The sequence below is a fragment of the Hyperolius riggenbachi genome, chromosome 5, assembly GCF_040937935.1.
Source record: "Hyperolius riggenbachi isolate aHypRig1 chromosome 5, aHypRig1.pri, whole genome shotgun sequence".
Classification (NCBI taxonomy): domain Eukaryota; kingdom Metazoa; phylum Chordata; class Amphibia; order Anura; family Hyperoliidae; genus Hyperolius; species Hyperolius riggenbachi.
The window spans coordinates 259,395,518-259,408,764 of record NC_090650.1 but is presented as its reverse complement, the minus strand read 5'-3'; positions in this window follow the sequence as shown (position 1 = coordinate 259,408,764).

Genomic DNA, 13,247 nt, shown 5'->3' with positions numbered 1-13,247 from the left:
CTCCGGCCGGGGCGGCAGCTACCGCTTGGTCTCCAACTTTGGAGACATATCGGAAACTAAGCAGCAGCTGCCTCTAGCGTCTGCTGCAGCCCCGGCCGGAGACTTCCTGTATTTTCTGCTCTCCCGCCGGCTGCAGCGCATACCGGGAGGGGGGCCCCGAGGTGAGTGAGGGAGGATAGGAGTCGGGCCCCCCACCCGGATAGCTACCCACCCGGCTACCTTACCCACCCACCCGGCTACCTACCCCGCTACCTAACCATCCACCCGGCTACCTACCCGGCTACCTAACCAGGCTACCTACCCACCCACCCGGCTACCTAGCTACCCACCCGGCTACCTAACCACCCTGCCGGCTATCTACCTGGCTACCTACCCACCCGGCTACCTAACCACCCTGCCGGCTATCTACCTGGCTACCTACCCACCCGGCTACCTACCCACCCGGCTACCTAGCTACCCACCCGGCTACCTAACCACCCTGCCGGCTACCTACCTGGCTACCTACCCACCCGGCTACCTAGCTACCCACCCGGCTACCTGACCACCCTGCCGGCTATCTACCTGGCTACCTACCCACCCGGCTACCTACCCACCCGGCTACCTAGCTACCCACCCGGCTACCTTACCCACCCACCCGGCTACCTACCCCGCTACCTAACCATCCACCCGGCTACCTACCCGGCTACCTAACCAGGCTACCTACCCACCCACCCGGCTACCTAGCTACCCACCCGGCTACCTAACCACCCTGCCGGCTATCTACCTGGCTACCTACCCACCCGGCTACCTAACCACCCTGCCGGCTATCTACCTGGCTACCTACCCACCCGGCTACCTACCCACCCGGCTACCTAGCTACCCACCCGGCTACCTAACCACCCTGCCGGCTACCTACCTGGCTACCTACCCACCCGGCTACCTAGCTACCCACCCGGCTACCTGACCACCCTGCCGGCTATCTACCTGGCTACCTACCCACCCGGCTACCTACCCACCCGGCTACCTAGCTACCCACCCGGCTACCTAACCACCCTGCCGGCTACCTACCTGGCTACCTACCCACCCGGCTACCTAGCTACCCACCCGGCTACCTGACCACCCTGCCGGCTATCTACCTGGCTACCTACCCACCCGGCTACCTAGCTACCCACCCGGCTACCTAACCACCCTGCCGGCTATCTACCTGGCTACCTACCCACCCGGCTACCTACCCACCCGGCTACCTAGCTACCCACCCGGCTACCTAACCACCCTGCCGGCTACCTACCCACCCGGCTACCTAGCTACCCACCCGGCTACCTAACCACCCTGCCGGCTATCTACCTGGCTACCTACCCACCCGGCTACCTAGCTACCCACCCGGCTACCTAACCACCCTGCCGGCTATCTACCTGGCTACCTACCCACCCTGCTGGCTACCTACCCACCCTGCTGGCTACCTACCCACCCGGCTACCTACCCACCCACCCGGCTACCTACCCACCCGGATACCTACCTACCCTGCCGGCTATCTACCTGGCTACCTACCCACCCGGCTACCTAGCTACCCACCCGGCTACCTAACCACCCTGCCGGCTATCTACCTGGCTACCTACCCACCCGGCTACCTACCCACCCTGCTGGCTACCTACCCACCCGGCTACCTACCCACCCACCCGGCTACCTACCCACCCACCCGGCTACCTACCCACCCGGCTACCTAACCACCCTGCCGGCTATCTACCTGGCTACCTACCCACCCGGCTACCTACCCACCCGGCTACCTAGCTACCCACCCGGCTACCTAACCACCCTGCCGGCTATCTACCTGGCTACCTACCCACCCGGCTACCTAACCACACTGCCGGCTATCTACCTGGCTACCTACCCACCCGGCTACCTACCCACCCACCCGGCTACCTACCCACCCGGATACCTACCTACCCACCCGGCTACCTACCTACCCACCCGGCTACCTAACCACCCACCCGGCTACCTAACCACCCACCCGGCTACCTACACACCCACCCGGCTACCTACCTACCTACCCACCAGGCTACCTACCTACCTACCCACCCGGCTACCTACCAACCCACCAGGCTACCTACCCACCCACCCAGCTACCTAACCACCCACCTACCCACCCACCAGGCTACCTACCCACCCGCCTACCCAGCCACCCACCAGGCTACCCACCCGGCTACCCAGCCACCCACCAGGCTACTTACCCACCCGGCTAAGGGCTACCTACCTACCCACCCGGCTGCCTACCTACCCACCAGGCTACCTATCCACCCAACCACCCATGGGAGCTGCGCGCCGGATGGAGGCTGGGACAGGAGGTCTGCTGCTGCAGGTGAGTAAATGTTTTTTTTTTATTATTTATTTTAGCAGGTGTATGTTCTGGGCAGGTCTGCCACATGATTGCGTGTATGTTCTGGGCAGGTCTGCCACATGATTGCGTGTATGTTCTGGGCAGGTCTGCCACATGATTGCATGTATGTTCTGGGCAAATTTGCTACATGATTGCATGTGTTTTCTGGGCAAATCTGCCGACATGATTGCACGTATTTTCTGGGCATATCTGCCGACATGATTGCAGGTATTTTCTGGGCATATCTGCCGACATGATTGCAGGTATTTTCTGGGCATATCTGCCGACATGATTGCACGTATTTTCTGGGCATATCTGCCGACATGATTGCACGTATTTTCTGGGCATATCTGCCGACATGATTGCACGTATTTTCTGGGCATATCTGCCGACATGATTGCACGTATTTTCTGGGCATATCTGCCGACATGATTGCACGTATTTTCTGGGCATATCTGCCGACATGATTGCACGTATTTTCTGGGCATATCTGCCGACATGATTGCACGTATTTTCTGGGCATATCTGCCGACATGATTGCACGTATTTTCTGGGCATATCTGCCGACATGATTGCACGTATTTTCTGGGCATATCTGCCGACATGATTGCACGTATTTTCTGGGCATATCTGCCGACATGATTGCACGTATTTTCTGGGCATATCTGCCGACATGATTGCACGTATTTTCTGGGCATATCTGCCGACATGATTGCACGTATTTTCTGGGCATATCTGCCGACATCATTGCACGTATTTTCTGGGCATATCTGCCGACATCATTGCACGTATTTTCTGGGCATATCTGCCGACATCATTGCACGTATTTTCTGGGCAAATCTGCCGACATGATTGAATGTATTTTCTGGGCAAATCTGCTCACATTATGTGTATTTTCTTGAGAAAACCTGCACAATTATGTGAATTTTCTGGGGAAAGGGTCACCAAAACTTGGGCCCACTGTCTTTGCGTTGCACTTTTCAAGGGAACCTGAGGTGAGAATAATATTGAGGCTGCCATATTTCTCTCCTTTTAAGCAATACCAGTTGCCTGGTTGCCGTTCTGGTCCTCTGCCTCTTATTCTTTCAACCATAGACCCTGAACAAGCATGCAGCAGGTCAGGGGTTTCTGACAATATTGTCAGAACTGAGAAGATTAAGCTGCATGCTTGTTGCTGGTGTAATTCAGTTTATTACTGCAGCCAAATAGATCAGCAGGGCCGCCAGGTAACTAGTATTGTTTAAAAGGAAATAAATATGGCAGCCTCCATATCACTCTCACCCCGGGATCACTTTAAATTACAGTTAGCTCCGCCCTTATCCGGTCATTGCCACGCCCATTTTTTGCCGCGGCGCTACGCGCCGCAGGTTCTATCCACGCCCATTTTTTGCCGCGGCGCGCTTAGCGCGCCGCAGGTTATAGCTGCACCCATTTAGGGGGGCCCACAATTGATATTTTGCACAGGGGCCCACTGCTGCCTGTGTCCGCCACTGGACCAAGCCTTGCACAGTAATTGACAATAAATTTAAATTTGAAATCCGGAATCAGTTGAAAAGGGCTCCTCAGCCATCTGTATTAAAAGGGCTCCTCAGCCATCTGTATTAAAACGGCTCCTCCATAGACTTCAATGTTATTTCTTCAAATATGGGCTACAAGGTGGTGAAAAGGGCTCCCGAGTTTTCTTTTGGTTACAATGTTTTCGATTCGGCTACAAAAGGGTGCCCCTTTGCAGCCCATATTTTTGATTCAGCTACAAATGGGCGCCCCTTTGTAGCCCATATTTTTGACTCGGCTACAAGGTTTTTGATTCTGCTACAAAAGGGTGCCATTTTGTAGCCCATATTTCGATTCGGCTACAAGATTTTCAGCTACAAGGTTTTTGATGCTGCTACAAAAGGGCGCCCCTTTGCAGCCCATATTTTTGATTCGGCTACAAGGTTTTTGATTCTGCTACAAATAGGCGCCCCTTTGTAGCCCATATTTTTGACTCGGCTACAAGGTTTTTCATTCTGCTACAAAAGGGTGCTCCTTTGTAGCCCATATTTCGATTTGGCTACAAGATTTTCGGCTATAAGGTTTTTGATTCTGCTACAAAAGGGTGCCCTTTTGTAGCCCATATTTTTGATTCGGCTACAAGGTTTTCTGCTACAAGATTTTTGATTCTGCCACAAAAGGGCACCCCTTTGTAGCCCATATTTTTGATTCTGCTCCAAAAGGGCACCCCTTTGTATTCCATATTTTTCATTCAGCTACAAGGTTTTTGATTCTGCTACAAAAGGGCGCACCTTTGTAGCCCATATTCTTGATTCAGCTACAAGGTTTTTAATTCTGCTACAAAAGGGTGCCCCTTTGTAGCCCATATTTATTATTTGGCTACAAGGTTTTTTATTCTGCCACAAAGTGGGAACCCCGTTGTAGCACATATTTTTGATGTGGCTAGAAGGATTTTGGCTACAAGGTTTTTGATTCTGCTACAAAAGGGCGCCCCCTTTGTAGCCCATATTTTTGATTCGGCTGAAGATTTTTAATTCTGCTACAAAAGGGTGCCCCTTTGTAGCGCATATTTTTGATTTGGCTACAAGGTTTTTGATTCTGCCACAAAAGGGCATCTCGTTGTAGCCCAAATTTTTGATTCGGCTACAAGGTTTTCGGCTATAAGGTTTTTGATTCTGCTACAAAAGGGCATCCTTTTATAGCTGAGATTTTTGATTCAGAGGTGCAAGGGGGGGGGGGGGGTTAGGATTAGGCATCATAAGCGGGGGGTGGAGGGTTTTTAGGGTTAGACACCACTGGTCGGGTCTTAGGGTAAGGCACCACAAGGTGAGGGTACTGTGTGAGCGTAGGGAGAAACTAAGTCATAGTAATCACCAGGGTTATGCACCACCAGAGCAGGTCTAAGCACCACCAAGTAAGGGTTCTGTTTGAAAGTAGGGAGTAATCACCGGTGGGGGGGGGGAGGAGTTTAGAATCAGGCACCACCAGGGGGGTCTTAGGGTTAGGCACCACAAGGGAGGGATTAGGCACCACCAAGGGGGGTTAGGCTCCACCTGGGGGTCTTAGGGTTAGGCACCACCTGGGGGTATTAGGGTTAGGCACCATCAAGGGGGAGTTAGGGTTAGGCACCACCAAGAGGGTCTTAAGGTTAGGCACCACCAGGGGAGGGTTCTGTGTGAGAGTAGAGATAAGTTAGGTCATAGTAATCACTTTTCTTGGCTATATCCAGATCGCTTTTATAGCCCAACAAATTTTGCCTATAACAGCATCCTTTTTATAAACTAAAACTAGCTTTTTGCCCACACCAGGCACCCTTTGAAGCTGAATTTCGCATATGGGCTACACCAGCACCCTTTGTAGACAAATTTCGCATATGGGTTACACCAGCACCCTTTGTAGCCAAATTTGGCATATGGGCTACATCAGGCATCCTTTGTAGTTGAATTTGGCATATGGGCTACACCAGGCACCCTTTGTGGCGCAAAAGCAAACAAACTGCAGAACAATCATGTTTTTTGCATTTGCGTTTTCCATGCATTTGCATTTTCATGCGTTTTGTATTTTTAAAGATGATGGTAGCCTTAATTTGATGCAGCAACTCAATTATCAAAAATGTTTAAACAATGGAGGAGTAGCTAGGTAGTATTGTTGTATTTTTAATGCTGTGGGTGGAATATGGTGAAAGCCTTTTTTTTTATTAGTTTGGACCCTCTTTTTATCAATAAATAGCTTGCGTACTCTTTAACCACTTGCGACCGCGTCACGCGATGGGCGTGGACGCAGCGGCAGCTCCAGGACCACCTAACGCCGATCGGCAAAAGGTCCTTGGGGCGTAGTTTGTGGGTGATCACGCGTGCCGATGCGCGCGCATCCCCGCTCTGCCTTCAGTCTCCCAGCGGCAATCGCCGTCTTTTATTGCTGTACAGCGCTGCGATCTGTGTGACACGGTTGTCCCCTCCAGAAACAGGAAAGTGATTGTCTGTCATAGGCTGAAGCCTATGACAGCTGATCCCGCTGATTGGCTGGCGGGTGGAGGGAGGGGCCACTACAAAATAAAAAATAAATAGGTACTGTATATTTATTTAAAAAATAATCAAACAAATATTTATTTAAAAAAAATAAACAGTTGGGGGGCGATCAGACCCCACCAACAGAAAGCTCTGTTGGTGGTGAAAAAAGGAAGGGGGGGGGGGATCACTTGTGTGCTGAGTTGGACGGCCCTGCAGCGAGGCCTTAAAGCTGCAATGGCCTATTGAGTGAAAAATGGCCTGGTCTTTAGGGGGGGTTAACACTGCGGTCCTCAAGAGGTTAAAAAGAAGTATGACATTTTTCCCTGCTGCACAAGTAATTTTGCCAGTTAGTTTTATTTAGAACTGTGTTTGCTAATCAGTATCCAACCAGCTATGATAACAGAGACATTCCAAATTATTCAAAATATGCTTTCTTGCAGAGCACTTGTAAGTGACTGGCACACACAAACTTTCTTTGCACACACTCTGAGAAGTTACTACAGGTACTTTATATTTAAATGCCTAATTAGCTCAACTGAAGACAATGTTCTTGGACGGTAATATCTTTCCAGAAAACAGAGGGGCAGGAGATGTAGAGCGCTGATATAGTGTAGTTATAGTAATAATCGGAACATTTGTATAGTGCTTCTCCTGTCGGACTCAAAGCGCTCAGGATCTGCAAAAACTGGGATGCACTCAAGAGGCCACCCTGCAGTGTTATGGAGTCTTGCCTTGAACTCCTTAAAGGGGCACTATGGTGAAAAATTGTAAAATTTAAAATATGTGCAAACATAGACAAATAAGAAGTACATTTTTTCCAGAGTAAAATGAGCCATAAATTACTTTTCTCCTATGTTGCTGTCGCTTACAGTAGGTAGTAGGAATCTGACAGAAGCAACAGGTTTTGGACTAGTCCATCTCTTCATAGGGGATTCTCAGCAAGGCTTTTATTCTTTATAAAGATATTCCCTAAAAAGGATTTAAACAATATTGCTGGCCAGCTTCCCTGCTCGCTACACAGTTTTTTGGCAGTTGGACAGAGCAACTGCCATTCACTAAGTGCTTTTGAAAATAAATAAATCCCTGAGAATCCTCCATGAAGAGATTGACTAGTCCAAAACCTGTCGCTTCTGTCAGATTTCTACTACCTACTGTAAATGACAGCAACATAGGAAACAAGTAATTTATGGCTCATTTTACTCTGGAGAAAATGTACTTCTTATTTGTATATGTTTGCACATATTTGAAATTTCAATTTTTTTTTACCATAGTGCCCCTTTAACTAGATAACGACCGCGTCACGCCGATGGGTGTGGCGGCAGCGGCAGCCCCACGACCGCCTAACGCCGATTGGCATAAAGTCCTGGGCTGCAGTTTGCAGGAGATCGCGCGCATCTGCTGCTTGGCAGGCGGAGCGAAGTGATCGCCGCTCGGAGACTGTTAGACGGTGAAACCGCCGTCTAATTAGTGTGTACAGCGCTGCGATCTACAGCATGGCTGTCCCGTCCTGAGACTCGGCGGTGATCAGCTGTCATAGGCTGAAGCATATCCTGATCCACAGTAAGAAGAGCGCCAAGAACCGCAACATGTAGTAAATACATAACAGGTGACAAAATGCTCAAGTGCGATTTTTTTCTGAAGGCTAAAAGTTACCTAAAGAAGTTAGACCAGTTTATTGTACTTTTTATTTTCTGTATTTAGATGTATAACCTGCTTTGTTTAAGATGAACGTCAGGTTGGCATCAGATGAAAGGTTGGATATTAATGATCTGTACACACACAAAGGAAAAACAATTATTAAAAAAAATGAATGTAGAAGAAAGAAAACTGCTCAATAACCACGGTGAGAGAACTGTGGTGAAAGAATGCTTCTGTGAGTCAAAAGAATTTGAGGTGTAAGAAATAACAAGCCTGATGCTGAAACTCTTTTACCTCTTTACCAGTGCCTGTCATGGTTTCTACAGGATCATGATATGCAATTAATTTTTTTTTGTTGAGTCACCTGCTGATAAATCTTGTACCAAGTACAACTACATAAAATGGTACTTTTTGAGAATAATTGGGTTAGGAAGCTCGGTCTGTCTGTGCTTCCTGCACACCTGTGGAAGGTGTAAACTTCTTAGTATAAATTCACAGGATTTATAGTCTAGTACTGAAATAAAAATTAAAGAAATGTAAAATACACACACACACTCGCGCACAGACATGTGCACATTGCACAGACACGCGCACACATATTCCATGCATTTTGTAAATAATTGGTATTTTCTATATAGTTATTTCTAACATAAAACACTATTTGTATTACATATGCAGATCTGCCCACTTTCTTTTACATGTAATAAAGGTAAATTAATAAAATCTAATTAAAGAAATAAAACAAAAAATATATTTGGCCCTGCGTATACTGAAAAAAAAAGATCCAATAACATCTGCGTGTAGCAAAAGTGAATTGTGGTCTCAGAATAACCGCAACTAAATGCATGCAGTAACTGTTGATCAGACCAGCACTCACATCAACTCCTTCATACATGGCGCATTCCTCTATACATGACATCTTCAGCTCTTAAGTTCCATTGCCACTACATGATTTTCCTAACGATTGGTGTCACCGACGATTCCACACAAAGTACTGCATTCATTTGACCTCTGGTTCGATCCCGTCGTGTAATGTCGCATGACCTCGAGTGCACCCACCGGCAGGAAGATAGATCGGGTGGGGGGAACACTCGTCGTCAAGAGATGTTGTCAGATCCCTCTTCTTGTGTCACTACAGAGAGTATTCAGAATTAGATATTGATGGGTTTTCTTACATGAACCATTCTCTGTTATTCTTTCCACACCTTTTCAATTGCTTTAATGTCAGGACTTTGACTTGGACATTCCAGAACATTCACTTTTTAACCATTATTTGCAGGAACAACTTGAGTTTTTAGGATTGTTGTCTTGCTGCATGCCCCACTGTCTCTTTAGATCCAGTTCGTGGACAGATATCTTGATATTTTCCTTTAAAATTCTCTGGTATAGTTCAGGATTCATTGTTCCATCAATTATAGCAAGTCATCCAGGCCCAGGTGCAGCAAAACAAATGCCTACCACCATGTTTCACCAATGGGATAAGGTTCTTATGTTGGAATGCAGTGTAATGGTCCTCTTTTAACCACTTGAGGACCACAGTGGTAAGCCTCCCTAAAGACCAGGCCAATGTTTACTAAAATGGCCACTACAGCTTTAAGGCCGAGCTGCAGGGCCGCACAACACAGCACACGAGTGGTTTCCCCCCCTTTTCCCCCCACCAACAGAACTCTCTGTTGGTGGGGTCTGGTCGCCCCCCCCCCCAGTGTTTGTTTATAAATATTTACGTTTCCTTTTTTTATTAAATTTACCTTTATCCCTCCCTCCCTGCAGGCAGCCAATCACGGCGATAGGCTCTCATAGGCTTCACCCTATGAGAGCCAATACAGTGCTGCTGCTGATCGCAGTGTTGTACATGTCAGTAGACAGCGATTTCGCCGTCTAACAGTCTGCCGAGTGGCAATGGCCGCTCGGAGACTGAAGGCGGGGCGGAGCTCCATCCCCCGAGCAGGAGATGCATGCGCAGCCTGCACGCGATCTCCAGCAAACTGCAGCCCCAGGATTTGACGCCAATTGGTGCTAGGCAGTCCTGGGGCTGCCGCTGCAGCCATGCCCATTGGCATGGAGCGGTCTTAGAGTAGTTAAAGGGAACCTAAAGCGAAGTAAAGAAAAAGAGTTTTGCTTACCTGGGGCTTCTATCAGCCCCCTGCAGCCATCCTGTGCCAGAGCTGGTGCTCGACGACGATCCTCCATTCCGCCGTCTGTCTTAGTTTCATTTCTGCCGACTGGGAGTAGGCAGGCAGCGTGCATACTTGTCCGAGTTCCTGTCCACAAGAGCATCCTGCGCAGGTGTGGTGCAGGTACAGGATGGCTGCAGGGGACTGGTAGAAGCCCCAGGTAAGTGAAACTCTTTTTCTTTACATCACTTTAAAGCGGAACTGTAAATACTTTTTAAATACACTGTTTCACCTACCTGTGGCCTATGCAAGCCCCCAGCAGCAGTCCTGTCCCGCACCGGTCCTCCACGAGCCTCCGTTCGCCCGCCGCCAGCTACTTTCGGTTTCGCAGTCGGGCCACTGTGCCTGCACGTCTCTGGCCATGCGTATGCTTTCTTCGTGTTCCCCGCTATTGCAGAGGGAAACGCGAAGAAAAGATACGTTTGGCAGGGCTGTGCTGGCCTCAAGTCGAGGTTCATAACGGAGTGGCGGCGGGAGAACGGAGGCTTGTGGAGGACCGGCGTGGGACAGGATGGCTGCTGGGGGCTTGCAGGCCCCAGGTAAGTGAAACAGTGTATTTAAAAAGTATTTACAGTTTTGCTTTAAGGCAAAACGTTCTGTTTTGCCTTTAACCATCCACAAACTTTCTTCCAGAATCCTCCTAATTTGTCCACATTAAAATTAGCAAAAGTAGACAGCAATATTTGGGAGGGAGAGCATTGGCTTTCTCTACGCCAGCCTGCTCTACACACCATCGCTGTTCAGTGTTCTTCTGATGGTGGACTCATGAACAGCAACATTCACCAATGTGAGATAGACCTTCAGTTGCTTAGATGTTATCCTGGGATCCTTTGCAACCACTTGGAGTAATACACGATTACGGTTAAATGTGTTATCTTTGGTGTTTGACTACTTCTGTATAGGGAAACACAACATTCTTAAATTACCTCTTTTGGTAAACAATATGCAGGACTGTTAATTGGATATTTTTTCTTTTTGTTTTTTTCTTTCAATTAATATATGACCAAATACATATTTGTGTTTAAATCGGTTGTCTTCATTTACTTTTTGGACCATAAAGCTAACATGTTAAAAGAAAATGCCCATTTATTTACCAGAGGCTTCTTTTAACCGCTTGACGTTCTCCTGGTCCCTTGCAGTGATTCCGCAATCAGCTGTTCCTCCGCTGTACCCTTCTGTATTACACAGCCACTACGCATATTTCTTGCTTGATGTATTCTTTTTAATACTGCAATTTTGGCCAGGTTTTTGGAAATGCGATGCTATGCAATCTGCAGGGACATCAGAACTGCACTGTCTAAAGTCCCCATCCATGAGTTGGGATTCACCACAGAATTGCAACACAAATGCATTGCAATTCCTATTCATTATAACCAAGGGTCAGTGGTGGCGAACCTATGTCACGTGTGGCAGAGGTGGCACTCTGAGTCCTCTCTGGGGCATGCACACAGCTGCCCGCCCCGACAGTACTATAGCACAAATTCCAGGAAGCAGCAATTTGGTTGCGCACAGAGATGCAGGCAGGTGAAAAAGGACTATATTTTCACCTGGGCATTGATACCTCCCTGTTCCCGGCCGACAATTGTCTCAAACCCCACATCAACTCTGTATGTATTTGTACTTGTATTGATGTCATGATTATACAGAGTTTTGAATGTCTCGTGTATCTATGCTCCCCACTGTTTGTGTTTGTACTATGTACAGCACTACACAAGTAATAATAATATAATAATTATATGGTGTGTTCATTCATGCATGAGAGAGACAGAGAGAAAGAGAGACAGAGAGAGCAAGTTCTTTGTCATCAGATTCTCCTTAGCTGTTCTAAAATAAGTCCCTTTATCTCCATGCCCTCTGTCTGGATATCTGTCAAATGCAATGTTTGCTGCCCCAAAAGACTGATGATCAGTCTCTCTGTAATGTCTGTTTCCAGTCAAGAACTCCTGGGAATATCTTGATGCTGGAAGGTACAAAAGCATTTTGTGGCAGACCGATGATGATGTAACCACAAGATAATATGTTTTATACAAATTCTTAAGCTGACTATAGTATTGTTATACACTACAAAACTACAAACAGTCTCTGCTGTACAATATGAACATAAAATTAGTTTCAGGGAGGGTTATAGGCTATGTGTCAAGATATCACACCCAGCAACATTTATTTACACAGCATTCAGAACGAAATGCATATAGCTGCATAGACTCAAAAGCAATACCTTACACTTCCACCTCTACTAATGCTCCAAACCATAAATATGTGTGTGATAGTAATACAATGGTGCTCAGTATTCTACTTCTTACTCTCTACTACAGTGGTTCCCAACCTTTTTGAAGTCGTAACACATCACTCCAAACGCTCAAATCTCTGTGACACATCACATATGTATAGGTAGTATAGCTGCCCCAGTATAGGTAGTATAGTTCCATAGTTCCCCAGTATAGTTACCCCAGTATAGGTAATATAGTTACCCCAGTATGGGTAGTACAGATGCCCCAGTATAGGTAGCATAGTTTCCCAGTATAGATATTATAGCTGCCCATGTATGGGTAGTAAAGATGGCCCAGTATAGGTAATATAGCTGCCCCAGTAGAGATAGTATAACTGCCCCAGTATAGGTAGTATAACTGCCCCAGTATAGGTAGTATAGCTGCCTCAGTAAAGGTAGTATAGCTACTCCAGTATAGGTAGTATAGCTGCTCCAGTATAGGTATGGTATAGGAATGACTGCTCTACTACAATAAAACAAAATACAACAACATGTGTCATGTAATTGTCATTTACTTCCACAGAGGCTAGAACAACAGAAAAAGAAATGGGATGAACAGCCTGCAAGTAAGTGTTTGCCTACTTTTGAATTGTATAATAGCTGGACTGATTTTCATCTTAAGAAATTACCTGGCCTCTCAAAAGAGGATTATTTATAAGGAAAGTGTCAAATACTAATTAGGACTGAAATTCTAGAGGACTGAAGGGACAATAGCACATTTTTTTACTTGAAGAGAGCTGTGGTCTTTTGACAGTTTTTGAAAACCTAGACCCTTATTTAACCACTTCCACACCATGTTATTTTATGCT